The 12267-nt window shown below is 41.3% G+C and overlaps 1 protein-coding gene across 10 annotated transcripts in view; it reads left to right on the forward strand.

Annotated features, from left to right (window-relative positions):
- The window catches only part of WWP1 (WW domain containing E3 ubiquitin protein ligase 1), a 119377-nt gene that overhangs the window by 15471 nt on the left and 91639 nt on the right, over positions 1 to 12267 (forward strand). For 6 of the 10 annotated variants that reach the window (XM_064267884.1, XM_064267883.1, XM_023545850.2 and 3 more), the window contains exon 2: positions 11850 to 11949. The exons of the other annotated variants lie outside the window; for them this stretch is intronic. The gene's annotated coding sequence lies outside the window, so the exon portion shown is untranslated. The remainder of the gene's footprint in view (positions 1 to 11849; positions 11950 to 12267) is intronic. 10 annotated transcript variants of the gene reach the window in all.

Genomic DNA, 12267 nt, shown 5'->3' on the forward strand with positions numbered 1-12267 from the left:
CTCTTTTAGAGCCTATGCCCTGAATAGCTCTGAACATCGATATCATTGCTTCTAAACATGGACTGTTAAAATGGGCTGGGAAAAATCCATACATCTGTGGGGATTGATGCCACGGCTTATCTGGGCCCATGTTTCTGTCTCCATTTCCTTCAGTAGTCATTCGAAACTATTTCTTGCTCAAAATCCTTACCCAGCCACATCCCTCTTAAAACAGGAAATTCTATTTTTATTGACCATTGTATTCCCGGTGTCTCAAAGAGTGTCTCCCACTTCACTGAGGAAATCGGAGGCATTAGGTAAAACCTCCTAAACTTCCTTTCCATACACTTTCAGATATATCTGCATTCACACCCATCTTTTTCTCTCTCTAACTTTAGCAGAAGAGCTGTTTTTGTCTATACCTCTGTTTTAGATCTCAACCATTTCTGCCTTCTCAGAGATCTTGCTTTGTCTCTTCTGTGATTTCAATTTCTTCCTGCCTGTGAACATGTTCAAGTCTCTTCCATCTTCAAAAATACACCCGTGAACACTTCCCTTTAAGCCTATATCTTCCTTTTTCTTTACAGTCAAACATCCGGAAAGAGGTTTCTGGCTGTTCATATACTTCTTAAGCCAGTGGCTTCTGGTCCTACCACTCCATTAAAATTACCCTTGCTGAGGACTTTATAACTTCCATATTGTCCAGTGAACATCGATCTCTCTCTCTCTTAAACTGACCTTACTAGGGCATTTAAGTGGGGTCGACTAGTGTTTTCTTCTTGAAATTCTTAGAATTTTCTTCTGACTTTCCTCCTCCCTGTGCATAGTTTTTGTCAGCTGTTCACCCCTCCAATGTTGGTGTGCCCCAGAGTCCCTTTTGTCCTTCTGCTAATTGTATGCAGTAGGCCTCCCTGGGTGATTTCATGTACAGTGTATCAGCAGAGTGCTTGCCGCAGCAGAGTTGGCCTCCAGTTTACTCTTGAACTTCACTTATGGGATGTCCTGTATACCTTTACGTCCAGCATACATCTCTTTACTGAGCTCTGTCCCAATCAATCAGTAATTGTTTATTGGGGGCCTTCCTTCTGCCAGGCCCTAGTCTGTGTTCTGAGAACAGAATGGTAAATAAGATAGAGTCCCTGTCCTCAAGGATCTTACCTGGGGGAGGGGGAGATGGGGACAGAAGCGAGAGGGCAAAATATATGGTCATAAATCATTACAAATTGCTTGGTAAGATGAAGTAGTGTGAGGTGGTAGAGATGGAGGAATGAAGGTCTTGCTTTACTTAGGCTGATCGGGGATTATTTCTGAAGAGATCACATTTGAGCTGAGCCCTAAAGACTCAGAATAATGGAGAAGTGCCTGCAAAGTCCCCATGATAACATAAGGTAATCAGACTGAGGCATGGTAAGATTGCCAGTGAAGGTGAAACACTGCTCAGCAGGGACAGGAGGGGACAGAAGGGAAGAGAGGAGGGGGTGCAGATCACGTAAGGCCATGTGTGTGTTTGGTGTTATTTTAGTTAAAATGAGAGAACATTGGATTGTGAAGTAGAATTGTGATGCGTCCTGTTATTGAAAGATCACTCTGACTGCGAGATGTTGTTGGTTGCTGTTGAGTCAGTTCCAACTCATGATGCCCTCCGTGTGTACAGAGTAAAACTGCTCTGTAAGGTTTTCAGGGCTGTGACTTTTCAATCACCAGGCCTGTCTCCTGAGACACCTCTGGGTGGGTTCAAACTGCCAGCCTTTCATGCGCCACCCAGGGTCTCCCAGGTGGGACTGCTAGATAGAGGATGGATGTAGGGGGTGGGAGATAAAGAGTAGAGGCGGGGAGACCATTTCTGAAACTGCTCCTGTAGTTCGAATGACAGATGATGGTGCTGGAGATGATGGTGGTTTTGGTGGAGATGGTGAGAGGTGATTATTTGAGGGATGCCAAGCAACTGGATAACCGCTTACTGGATGGTGCCACTTGTATGTCTCTTAGGCATCAAACAACACATTTAAAATTCATTATTTTTCTTTTACACTGTGCTTCTTTTTATGATTTTCCTGTCTTGCTAACTGGCACCATCACCCTAATTGACCCAGACAAAATCTGGGAGTCATGTTGAATTTCTCCCTTTATTTTATCCCTGCATCTGATTAATACAATTATTATAGATTCTCCTCCCTCCTCTTCCTCCCCAGTTTCAGACCATTTTTTGCCCACCCCGCTTTCCGGCTACCCTTGCAATACTGCCAGAGTGATTTTTCTAAAATAAAAATGTTCTTTGCTGAACATTCAGTAGCTCTCTATGGCTTTCTTAGTACTTTTCATGGTACAGTCTTCCTACCTTGGTGGTCTCCTCTCGCATTTCACTCTCCCCACATCCTTCCCCGAGCACGACTACTTTTATATTTTCTGCCTGTATTGATCATCTCCCTTCTCTGAACACAGAATATCTTGAAAGCACTTCTTTCCTTTTATCTCTGCACCTCCTAAGTAGGAATCCTCCACAACTCAGCTCGACTGTCAGAATTCTTTCCTGACACCTCATGCCTCTCACCGCCAAATCCAATTGCTTTCTATACTCTTACCCTTGTCAGTGAACTTAAAACTGGTGATTTACTTGTCTGTTTTCACTACTAAATTATAAACTCTTTGAGGGCAAAGAGTATTTTTTTTAGTGTTTAACATATTATCTGGAAACATGCTTAGTACATGTATGCTAAATGACTTAATTCAGAAAACTTGTTAAAAGAAATGCCTAGTAACTAGTTTGATTATTGATTAGCTTTTTCTTGCTGCATGGTAAATTGGTTCTCTTCTACTGCAAAGATTCACTTAGAAGTTTGGATCAGAATTTTGTAGGAAAAACAAAAGGGAAGCCCAGTAAATATTTATTGAGTGATCTAACCATTATTTGATGGTACAGAGAGTTCCAGGAGAAAAAGGGGTATGTTGTTAGCCAACTTCCAGTCAGCCCTGACTCTTGACAACCCTATACACAATAGAACCAAATGTGGTACTGTGCCATCCCTGTGACCTGTTGTGGATCAGACCATTGTGATTTATAGGGCTTTTGACGTAGATTGCCAGACCTTTCTTCCTAGTCTGTCTTAGCCTGGAAGCTCCATTGAAACCTTGTAGCATCATAGCAATACACAAGCCTCCACTGACAGATGGGTGATGGCTGCACATGAGATGCATTGGGCTGGAATCCAATCCAGGCATCTCATACGGAAGGTGAGAATTCTACCACTGAACCACTACACTATACCAGGGGATGAAGTGGGCACTCTTTGGCCAGGGGGCAGAGCATGTTTCAGTAGAGTTGCAAAAGCAGCAACCAAATTACGAGGATAAAGGAATGAGTTGTTGTTAGTTGAGTCGATTCCAGCACATGGTGACCCTATATGTGCACAGTAGAAATGCTCCTGAGGGTTTTCAAGGCTATGTGGCGTTTTGGAAGCAGATCACCAGGCCTGTCTTCTGAAGTGCCTCTGGATAGGTTCAAACCTCCAACCTTTTGGCTAGTAGGCTAGCACTGAACTGGTTGCACCACCCAGGGACCCCTAGAGGAATGAGTAGAAGGTGAGATAGAGGGTCGACTATTCTTTTAAGTTAGTTGGTTTAGGGATTTTTTTCCTCTTTTTTTTTTTTTTTGTTACTCTTATTTTGGGTGGAAACCCTGGTGGCGTAGTGGTTAAGTGCTACGGCTGCTAACCAAAGGGTCGGCAGTTCGAATCTGCCAGGCGCTCCTTGGAAACTCTACAGGGCAGTTCTACTCTGTCCTACAGGGCCACTATGAGCCGGAATCAAGTCGACGGCACTGGGTTTGGTTTGGTTTTGGTTTTATTTTGGGTATAAATGAGGAGGAAAATACCTTAGGAGTTGAAAATGATGTAGGTACTGGATCATTTAAAAGTAGGAGGGGACACTTCATTTTCAAAGACTTAATACTAGGACAGGTTTGTGAGTAGTATATTTTACTAGAAGTTTTTTAAAATAAAAAAATATAAAATTTGTTTAGCTTTAAAAGGGTAACCTCAGTATTCAGAAGAATTAACTGATAAAATCAAAAGTATGTAGCAGGATGTTATGATTAAATTGTATCCCCCTCAAAAATGCATGTCAACTTGGCTAGTCCATGGTTCCCAGTATTGTATGATTGTCTGCCATTTTGTCATCTGATGTGAGTTTCCTACTCTTAAATCCTACCTCTGTAATGTTATTGAGGTAAGATTAGAGGCAGTTATGTTAATGAGGCAGAACTCAATCTACAAGATAAAGTTGTGTCTTAAGTCAGTCTCTTTTGAGATACAAAAGAGAGAAGCAATCAGAAAGACATGGGGACCTCATACCACCAAGAAACAAGAGCCAGGAGAATAGTGTGTCCTTTGGACCTGGGGTCCCTGCACTGAGAATCTCCTCGACCAGGGAAGATTGATGACAAGGACTGTCCTCCAGAGCCCACACAAAGAGAAAGACTTTCCAGGAGCTGGCACCCTGGATTCGGACTCCTAGCCTCCTAGACTGTGAGAGAATAAATTTCTTTTTGTTAAAGCCGTCCGCTTGTGGTACTTCTGTTTTAGCAGCACTAGATAACTAAGACAGAATTTGGTACTGAGTGTAGGGTGCTGCTCTAACAGATACCTAAAATGTGGAAGCAGTTTTGAAACTGTAAATGGATAGAGGCTGGAAGAGTTATAAAGTGCCTAATAATAAAAGCCTAGATTTAGTGGGTTTAGATTACCTTGAAGAGACTGTTGTTGGAATTATGGACATCAAAGACAGTTAATTCTGGTGAGAGCTCAGAAAGAAGTGAAGAGAGCTGTTAACAAACACTAGGGCCTGGCAGACGGCAAGGAGCAGCAACGAGAAATGGTAGCAGCCCAACTAGGAGACTAGTGCTAGACAGTGCTGGAGCTGACCCATGGAGCGAGAGATTTGAGTGCCTTTGGCAGGAGGCTTCCTGGCGGTGTGAGGTGCCTCCGAGCACTTATCATAGAGCTAGGCTTGCCAACCCATGGAGCAAGAGAGCTGACTGCCTTCTGGTTGAAGTTTACTGGCAGAGTGGAGTGCCTCCAGGCACTTATTGGTGGAGCTGCAGAGCTTTGGTAGAGCTACAGAGCTTTGGAACACATGGTCCAGCAGGGCAGATACCCGTGGTAAGGCTCAGAGAACAGAGGGTTTTCAAGCCTTGAAATCTCATGTAACATGTTCTGCTGACTTGCGTAGTTCCTGGCATCACTTCTTTCCCTCCAGTTTCTCCCATTTGTAATGGAAATGTCTAGCTTGTGGCTGTTCCACCATTGGAAGCAGAGAACTTGTATTCTAGATTTCATAGATAAAGAGAAATTATATATGGCAAGGACATGAATTTTGGGGGGTCAAAGGCTAGAATGCTATGGATTGAATTGTATCCCCCAGAAATTTGTGTCAACTTGGCTAGGCCATGATTCCCACTACTGTGTGATTGTCCACCATTTTGTCATCTGATGTGATTTTCCTATGTGTTATAAATCCTGCCTCTGTGTTAATGAGGCAGGATTAGAGGCAGTTATGTTAATGAGGCGGGACTCAGTCTACAAGATTAGGTAGTGTTTTAAGTCAATCTCTTGAGATATAAAAGAGAAGCGATCAAAGAGATTAGGGGGACCTCATACCACCAAGAAAGTAGTGCCAGGAGCAAAGCATGTCCTTTGGACCTAGGGTCCCTATGCAGAGAAGCTCCTAGACCAAGGGAAGATTGATGACTAGGACCTTCTTCCAGAGCCGACAGAGAAAGCCTTCCTGTGGAGCTGGCACCCTGAACTCAGACATCTAGCCTACTAGACTATGAGAGAATAAACTTCGGTTTGTTAAAGCCATCCACTTCTGGTATTTCTTTTATAGCAGCACTAGATAACTAAGACACATGACTATTTGTTGTGTGCTGTCAAGTCAATTCTGACTTAAAACAACCTTAGATGACTGAGTAAAACTGCTCCATAGGGTTTCCTGGGCTATAATCTTTACGAGAATAGATTGCCAGGTCTTTTCTCCCAGGGAGCCTGCGGGTGGGTTTGAACCATCAACCTTTCCGTTAGCAGCTGAGTGCTTAAACATTGTACCACCAAGGCTTCTTATATTTTTCTGTATAAAAATGGCAGTGAGTTTCTTGTTGTCTCTCATATTTAGTATTACTGTTTTTCACCTATGTTATGTTCTTAATAATTTAGCATTTATATATAAAAAAAAAATTGCCATCCAGTCGATTACAATTCAGTGTGACCCTATAGGACGAAGTAGAGCTGCCCCGTAAGGTTTCCAAGAAGCAGCCTGTGGATTCAAACTGCCGAACTGCCAACCTTTTTTGGTTAGCAGCTGTAGCTCTTAACCACTGTGTGACCTAATTCACAAAGTTCTGGCATAATGTGAATCTCATTTTGAAGGTATCTTACCCAAAGCCTTGTTGATTTATTTATTAAGCATTTATTGTGTGCAAAGCTGTTTTCTCAGTGCTTTGTCAATATTAACTCATTTAATTCTCATAACTACAGTATGAGGTAGGTACTATTGTCATCCACACTTTATAGATGTAAAAACTAAGGCACGATGAGGTAAAGGAGCTTGAGAGAAGCTGAACATAGTTAAGTGGTGAACTGGGATTTGAACCCAGACATCCTGACTGCAGAATTTGCTCTTAACCACTGTTACACTGCCTCTTAGTAACTTTGGGAGCAGAAATTCAAATTCAAGCTAGACAAATGATACTTTCCTATTTTCAATTGTTCATTAGTGATTTCTTATGTGAAATAATTGGACTATCAGCTAGATCTTGAAAGTCTTCTATAAGGGGAAGTTTATTTGTTGAACAGGATTTGACTTGGGGGGAGCCCTGGTGGCGCGGTGGCTAAGAGTTTGGCTGCTAACCAAAAGTACAGCAGTTCTAATCCACCAGCTGCTCCTTGAAAACCTGTGGAGGCAGTTCTACTCTGACCTTACAGGGTCACTGTGGGTTTGGTTTTATTTTAACTTTTGACGTTGCCAGATTTTTAGAGCTTTACATTAAGTTTGCAGTAAATATAATTAAGAAATATTGCTATCCTCTGACTTGGAAAAGAGCAAGACATGCACTTCTGTTAGCTCAGAGTAGAAATGTCCTTGATATTTGATCTTCTGAACTGGCCAATACTTGGTGTGTTATAGTTACTGCTGGCTTAGTCTCTAGTTTTCTGTCCAAAGTCTTTTTTAAATTATTTATCGCTTTTTTCTTGAAGGAATTTGCATTCCAGATAGACAAGAAAACCATGTGAATTTTCCTGGCTTAAAGTTATATGAAATGTATTTTATCTGAAAGGGTAGGTGGTTAGCTTTGCTTTGGGTAGGTAGTTGTAACTATTTCTTATAAAATTGGGGCAAGAACCCTGATAAGAAAAGGAAGTTAGGTTACTTCTAATCATGTTTTGTGTCCTGAGTAGAAAAGGTCTCTGTACAATGTGGATACAAGGCTATTTAGAAGGTAAGGAAGTAGATGAAATTTAAAGGACCCAAGAGTCAAGAACTAACTTGGTTAGAATTAATTAGAATGAAAAAGAAAATTGAGTTTGTTTAACTAGCTTTTGGATTTCAGTTTCTCTGAATAGAGTGAATTTTACATGAAGAGCAACGAGGAAGTAAATTACAGGAAGTTAATTGGCCATAGTTGAAAGGGTGTATGCTCTGATAATTTGGGGGAGGCATAAGGTTAAGTTCAATAGGCTTTTGACCACCACAGTAAGGGACCCACAATAAGAATGGAAATGTTTCTTGATTTGAGGAAGGGAAAGAAATTTGGATTCAGTATATAACCGAGATAGTTTTAGAATTGTTTGGTTATAGAGTAATTTTGAGAGGAAGGCATAGTTTGGAAATGGTTAAAATTGGTAGGACAAAGAGAATCTAAAGAATTGGTAGACGTTCAACCATTCCAGGAGGTAGCATATGATTAAAAACTGATGGTACTAAAGGAAGAGGTCCAAGCTGTGCTGAAGACATTGGTGAAAAACAAGGCTCCAGGAAATGACAGAATACCAATTGAGATGTTTCAACAACGGGTACAGTGCTGGAGGTGCTCACACGACTATGCCAGGAAATTTGAAAGACAGCTACCTGGCCAACCAACTGGAAGAGATCCTTATTTGTACCCATTCCAAAGAAAGGTGATCCAACAGAGTGCAGAAATTATCGAACAGTATCATTAATATCACACGCAAGTAAAATTTTGCTGAAGATCATTTAAAAGCAGTTGCAGCAGTACATCAACAAGGAACTGTCAGCAATTCAAGCTGGACTTAGAAGAGGGCGTGGAACAAGGGATATTGTTGCTGATGTCAGATGAATTCTGGCTGAAAGCACAGAACACTGGAAAGATGTTTACCTGTGTTTTATTGACTGTGCAAAGGCATTCGACTGTGTGGATCATAACAAATTATGGATAACATTGCGAAGAATGGGAATTCCTGAACACTTAATTGTGCTCCTGAGGAACCTGTACATAGCCCAAGAGGCAGTCGTTTGAACAGAACAAGGGAATACAGCATGGTTTAAAGTCAGGAAAGGTATGCGTCAGGGCTGTATCCTTTTACCATACTTACTCAGTCTGTAGGCTGAGCAAATAATCTGAGAAGCTAGACTATATGAAGAAGAATGGGGCATCAGGATTGGAGGAAGACTCATTAACAACCTGCATTATGCAGATGAAACACAACCTTAATTGCTGAAAGTGAAGAGGACTTGAAGCACTTACTGAAGAAAATCAAAGACCACAGCCTTCAGTATGGATTACACCTCAAAACATTAAAAAAAAACTCACAGCTGGCCCAATAAGCAACATTATGATAAATGGATAAAATATTGAAGTTGTAAAGAATTCTGTTTTACTAGGATCCACAACCAATGCCCATGGAAGCAGGAGTCGAGAAATCAAACAACGCATTGCCTTGGACAAATGTACTGCAAAAGATCTCTTTAAAGTATTAAAAAATAAAGATGTCACTTTAAGGACTAAGGTGTGCCTGACTCAAGCCGTGGTGTTTTTAATCCTCTCATATTTGCATGAGAGCTGGAAAATGAATAAGGAGGTCTGAAAAAGAATTGATGCCTTTCAGTTACAGTGCTGGTGAAGAATAGTGAATATATATACCATGGACTGCCAGAAGAATGAACAAATCTGTCTTAGAAGAAGTACAGCCAGAATGCTTATTAGAAGCAAGGATGGCGAGACTTCATCTCACATACTTTGGACCTGCTATGAGGAAAGACCAGTTCCTGGAGAAGGACATCATGCTTGGTGGAGTAGAAGGTCAGTGAAAAAAAGGAAGACCCTCAACAAGATGGATTGACACAGTAGCTGCAACAGTGGACTCAAGCATAATAACAATTATAAAGATTGCACAGGACCAGGCAGTGTTTCGTTCTGTTGTGCGTAGGGTCACTATGAGTTGGCACCAAACAACAGAGATGGATCAAGGTTTAGTGCTTAGAAAATTAAAATTGTGATGCCTGTGGCACCCTGGTGGTGCAATGGTAAAGAGCGTGGCTGCTAATCAAAAGGTCAGCAGTTCCTGAGACCAGACGAACTAGATGGTGCGGGGCTGCCACCAATGATCGCCCTGACAGGGAACACAACAGAGAATCCCTGACAGAGCAGGAGAAAAGTGGGGTGCAGAACTCAAATTCTAGTAAGAAGACCAGACTTAATGGTCTGACTGAGACTAGAGGAACGCTAAAAGACATGGCTCCTGGACTTTCTGTTAGCCCCAAACTAAAACCATTCCCAAAGCCAACTCTTCAGACAAAGATTAGACTGGATTATAAGACATAAAATGATACTTGTGAAAAGTATGCTTCTTAGCTCAAATAGATAAATGAGACTAAATGGGCAGCTCCTGTCCAGAGGCAAGATGAGAAGGCAGGAAGGTACAGGAGCTGGTTGAATGGACACGAGAAATCCAGGGTAGAAAGGAGGAGTGTGCTGTCACATTATAGGTGGAGCAACTAGGGTCACATAACAATGTGTGTATAAATTTTTGTATGAGGAACCAAGTTGAACCGTAAACTTTCACTTAAAGCGTACAGAAAAAAAAAGTCAGCAGTTCAAATCTGCCAGCCGCTTCTTGGAAACTCTGGGGCAGTTCTGCTCTGTTCTGTAGGGTCACTGAGTCAAAATCGACTCAGCTACAACAGGTTTGGTGGCACATTTTAAGAATCTGCCTCTTAGCTTGAGGTAGCAACAGATACACATAGTAATGAGAGGTAAAATTTGAAATGTTAATTATAAAGCAGGGGAATTTTCTGTGTAATTGTTTGAGAGGAGTAAAACAAAAAATTACAGATGAGCATAAACTCTTTGACACAAGAAAGTGAGACACGTAAAAAAAAAAAAAACAGGAAGAGAATGAATTTATGAAAGGGGAGATGTGATACATCTGGGGGGAAAAAGTGAAAGAAAAAAAAAAAAAGGTCCAGATTAATGTTGCTGGAAACGGAGAGGGGAAAATTGGAGGATCAGTAAAAACAACCCAGAAGTATTGGGAAAAATTAGTATTTTCACTTCCTCAGGTTGAAAATCTGAAAACCTGAAATTGGGTTAAGATGAATAATAAAAGATGGGTACTGTTAAAAATAGTCAAAACTCAAAGGAATTAAAACATAAGGTTTATCCTGGGCCATTATTCTGTCTGCATGGAGGGAGACCATTCTGATTCCAAAAAAAAGCAAATGGCTTGAAGTAAGCTAATTACAACTGGGGCTTATAAAGAGAAGAGGAGGGAGAGGAGCAGATCAACCATTGGCTAATGTTAATGTGATTGAGTGACTTATGCTCTCCCCCTTTTACTGAGGTCAACTAATATCAGGTCACAAGGCCCTCCAACCACCTACAGCCATGTTACCTTTTGACATTTAAATTAAGTAGTCCTGGCTTAGAACGGAAATCCTGGTGGTCTGGTGGCCAAGAGCTATGGCTGCTAACCAAAAGGTGAGCAGTTCGAATCTGCCAGGCACTCCTTGGAAACCCTATAGGGCAGTTCTACCCTGTACTATAGGGTCGCTATGAGTCAGAATCGACTTGGTGGCAATGGGTTTGGCTTAGAACAAGAAAGAAAAGCTTAGCAACTTTGGGTGAAAAAACACCACTGGCAGGATTGATTTCTGGTCAGGAATTTTTAATGGTTAGTATTTGGTTTTGTGGGTAAGGAAAATCTCAAGATCAAAGTAAGATGTCTGTTACTAATCTTTCTCTTCAACTGTACTAATATTGACTTAGGAAATTTGGCGTTTGGGAGATTAATTTTTTCCAGAAAAAAACACTTCCTGTGATCTTCCCCAAAGTTCCATATGTTGTGCACTAAAAAATAAAACATAGCAAACCCTGTTGGGTAGAGTAGAACTGCCCCACAGGGTTTCTAAGGAGTGGCTGGTGGATTCGAACTGCAGACCTTTGGTTAGCAGCTGAACTCTTAACCACTTCACCACCTGGGCTGCTACGTAGTAAAAGGAACTTTGAAATTGGGAAGTACAGAAAGATGGAGGATTAAAGCACTGCAGCTGTCAGAGCCTATGATTAGATAGGTGTTTTTGGATTAAAATAAACAGTCTATGTTTTTATGAAATTCTTCCTTAGAGTTGCTGTATCTTGGATATTTTAGGAGGAAGAGGCTGCTTAATTAGTTAATCCATTTCTCTTTTTGTTTGCCACATTCATTGAGTTTTAAATTTTGTGCTATTGATAAAATAACTATCCAAAAGTAGGTTCCCTGATTCCCTAGGTTTCCCATTCATGAAACTTTTTTGACTAAATTTCCTTAGCACCTAACATGTACCCTCTTGTTACTGAGCTGTTTTTTGCGTATTAACAGTGTCTTCGGCTGGAACCGTCTCCTGTTTTTGAGCCCTTGCTGTAGCCACTTTACAGACTGCCAGTTGCTGTGGAGTTGACTTCAACTGACAGTGACTCACGTGAGTGTCAGAGTGGAGCTGTGCTCCATAGAGTTTTCAGTGGCTGATTTTTTAGAAGTAGGTTGCCAGGCTCTTCTTCAAGGCGCCTCTGAGTAGACTTGAACCTCCAGCCCTTCAGTTAGCAGCCAGGCACATTAACTGCACCACCCAGGGACTCCTCTTTATAGACTAGGCAGCCAGTAAGTATGTTTATTAATTGATACAATCAGATATGTGACATTTTCTTTGTGGCTTTTCAAGGCCTTAATTCTATACATACATGCAGATGAAAAAAAATGTCACTTTAAGGACTATGGTGCACCTGATCTAAGCCAAGGT

Source organism: Loxodonta africana, chromosome 14 (genome assembly GCF_030014295.1).
Source record: "Loxodonta africana isolate mLoxAfr1 chromosome 14, mLoxAfr1.hap2, whole genome shotgun sequence".
Classification (NCBI taxonomy): domain Eukaryota; kingdom Metazoa; phylum Chordata; class Mammalia; order Proboscidea; family Elephantidae; genus Loxodonta; species Loxodonta africana.